Here is a 3388-nt window from a genome sequence, read left to right as displayed (position 1 = left end):
CCCACCCGAGATCACTTCCACTGTGAGGGGCACAGGTTTGATCCCTGGTCAGGGATCAAACAAGCCACGACCCAGCCAAAAAAAAATCCTATATACTTCTGCATTTGAATTAGAAGTGTCACTATGTCACTAAGATAACTTAATGAGGTTATCCTTTTTAAAATGCAGTTATACGTCCTAGCTCTGTCCACTGAAAAAGTCCCCAAACAAGGATCAAACTCTGGCACCAGACTGTCATCACTCAATACCATTTTCCATTAAGAGAAAACTAGGCTCCTGGAGAAATACCTGATTCCAGGATTGCAACTGGGTAAGACGAGTCTGGAACATATTGTCACAACAGAAACAAAAAAAAACTACTGGAGACAGAGGGTCATTCAATACCCAGAGCCAAAGAAGGATGATTTTCCTTAACATCAATCAGAATTTCCTGCAATGGATTAAAATACATCAAGGATATTTAATTCTATAAGTTCACTGGAAGAAAAAAAAAAGAAATGTTTAATTTTGGAAGATGCTAGGTAACTAACACATTATTTTGACTATCAGAAAAAGAGGGTTAAAAAAATCCAGCATTTAGCCCATATTACCTAGATGAACTGTCATATAGCTAACTACTCCCTTTATGGAAATATTGCAGCTCATCAGTGAAGGCTAAATGATAAATTAGAGTGTCATCATTTCATAACTTGTAGCACGTTAGTAGGATATAAGGAGGATTATCCTGGAGAAGGAAATGGCAGCTCACTCCAGTATCCTTGCCTGGAGAATGCCACAGACAGAGGGCTACAGTCCATGGGGTCATGAAGAGTCAGACACGGACAAGTGACTGAAGACAGCAAAGAGGACACCACGGCTGCTAACACAGCCACGCGTGGAACGAGAGAAGGCTGAGAAGGGAGGGCCCGCACACGGCACTACAGTGAAACAGATTAGACATGAACTTCATCAAGCTTATAGTCCCCACCTGGCAATTTCTAGAAAACACAGAGGAAAGGGGAACATGTTAAATGGCACCAAAGGGAAATAATCAGCAAAATCCACATTGTGTAAAACCATATACATCATATAATCTAGTTTTTCAAGAGGTAAGCAATAAACTACAAAGGGAAGACACACACACAGACAGAGCTCTATATTAAAAGAGATGACTTGAAAAAAAAATAAGTAAATAAATAAAAGAGATGACTTGAACTTACCTTTCATGGGGTCTTCCTATTTCAGGAAGGCTTCCCAGTGGTACAGCGATAAAGAACCTACCTGCCAATGCAGGAGACGCAAAGAGACGAAGGGTCGATCCCTGGGTCGGGAAGATCCCCTGGAGGAGATGGCAACCCACTCCAGTACTCTTGCCTGGAAAATCCAATGGACAGAGGAGCCTGGAGGGCTACAGGCCAAGGGGTTGGAAAGAGTCAGCCATGACTGACGGACTGAACACAGCACACATTTCAGGAAACACCAGCTTCATTCCTCTAGTTCTCAAGACAAAAGCGATGGGAACGCCTTTAACTCTTCCCTCTTCCTCCAACTCAGCAAGCCTCCTGTCAGTAACCCTGAGTACCCCTCAAGTGTCCCTTCACTGACACTCTGGTCAAATCCCCCGGCCTCCCTTGCCTGCGTCCCACAAGAACCTCGAACAAGCCCCCTCTTTCCACCCTCATACCCTGATGCCTACTATGAACACAGGAGCCAGGCTGGGCCTTCTCAAATACACCGCTCAAGGTCTTCACGTGGCGCCAGGTCTTGGCCACAATTCAAGTAGCCGACGGCCCTCTAAGTCTGGGCTCCTCCTCGCCGCCCTGCTAATCTCTCCCTTGCTTCTTGGGCTCTGACTACCCTGACCTCCCAGCGTTCCTCAAGCAGATCAGGTGGCCCCTCCTTGGAGACTCACACTCGCTCGCTCTTTTGTCTAGAGCCTTCTTTCCTCAGGTCTCCTCACCCCTCCTTCCCCTGCAGATCTGAGCTCCGGAGCCAACCTTGCCTTGGCCGAGTCCCACCTCCACCGCAGGTGCTCTCAATCTACCCGCCCAGCTCTGCACATGTAAATTATTTCTTAATATCACTCTCCCTTCCTTAGAAGGAAGGAAAGCAGGGATTGTTTTCAATGCGATATATGCACAGCGCTTAGAACAGTAACTGGCTCATAGTAGGGCTTCAAAAACAGTAGCTGAATAGAAGCATGAATTAACAAAAATAAATAGCATACAAACACCTGATCTAGGACCCTCTTACAATCACTTTGGTTCAAGCTCTGCTGAGTCTATCCTGACAGACTCTGGACAGGGCCCTTCCTTCCTCAGAGCCAGAATTCCCCTTCATCTCTTAAAACACGCCTCTCTGTCAGAATACTTTGCAGCTCGCTGTTCTTAAATCTATGAAACCAAGTTCAGTTATGGAGCCCCCGCAGTCATTGTCTATATGATAGTGATTTTCCCAGTTTTACCTTTGGCCTAATCAAAACTGCTTTTCGTTAGCTCCTCTGATACAGCAAGAAAAGCCTCAATATATTGTGGTGATTCAGACATGATTCTGAAGACAAACTGATGGTTATTTACATCCAGGCCAGCAGAATAACCTTTACCTAAGGAAAAATTCATGAACTGAATTAGGCTGGAATAGGTAATCAACAAACCTGCCTCCGCAATAGGTCTGTTTCTTTTACTTTAGCCTTTGTTCTCTTTTTCTTTTGCGACAAGTTAATCATTAAAGGGATGTTGCCCATAGCTTAAAATATATGCAGCGACTCCTCTCTGGGAACCCTTCCCCCCATGTGCCTGAAGGTTAAACTATTTATTCAGTTCACCTGGGAATGGCTGACAGCAAGAAGAAATTTAACACACTCCCTCCTGGTGTCAGGCCTAAACCAGGACCTCTTTGCAACCACTTTCACCAGTCTTCTTACTTCAGCTCCTCAGCCTGCTTTTTCTTTGTTCGATAATAAATAAATAAACAAACAAATGCAGACCCCAGTAAGATGCTTCTCTACGACCCCTGTCTGCCATCTGCTCGGACTCCTGGCTTTCTGTTTGTTTGTTAAACACTGTTATTTATTTGTTTTTGGCTCTGCTGGGTCTCCGCTGCTGCTCGGTCTTCCCCTAACTGCAGCAGGCAGGGGCTACTGCTCTCCAGGCGGTGCTCGGGCTTCTCATCGCAGTGGTTTCTCTTGTGGAGCACGGGCTCTGGGGCTCTGGGCTTCAGTAGCTGCGGCTCCCAGGCCCTAGGGCTCAGGCTCAATAACTACGTCACATAGGCTTAGCTGCTCCACGACATGTGGGGTCTTCCCGGACCAGGAATCAAATCCATGTCTGCAAGAGGCAAAACGATAGATAAGAAGTGATTTACTGGGGGAGGAGCCAAGATGGCGGAGGAGCAGGACGGGGAGACCACT

At 46.1% G+C, this 3388-nt stretch overlaps 1 long non-coding RNA gene across 1 annotated transcript; it reads right to left on the bottom strand.

The window, feature by feature from the left end:
- Nucleotides 1-568: 568 nt before the first annotated feature.
- Nucleotides 569-2988, bottom strand: LOC133046047 (uncharacterized). Its single transcript, XR_009690398.1, has 3 exons — nt 2804-2988; nt 2444-2581; nt 569-1353 (listed from the first exon to the last, which is right to left on the bottom strand). It is a non-coding gene; the product is annotated as an uncharacterized LOC133046047 (long non-coding RNA).
- Nucleotides 2989-3388: the final 400 nt, after the last annotated feature.

Source organism: Dama dama, chromosome 24, assembly GCF_033118175.1.
Source record: "Dama dama isolate Ldn47 chromosome 24, ASM3311817v1, whole genome shotgun sequence".
NCBI lineage: Eukaryota > Metazoa > Chordata > Mammalia > Artiodactyla > Cervidae > Dama > Dama dama.
The sequence above is the reverse complement of the archived record's forward strand: the minus strand, read 5'-3'. Positions and strand labels throughout refer to the sequence as shown.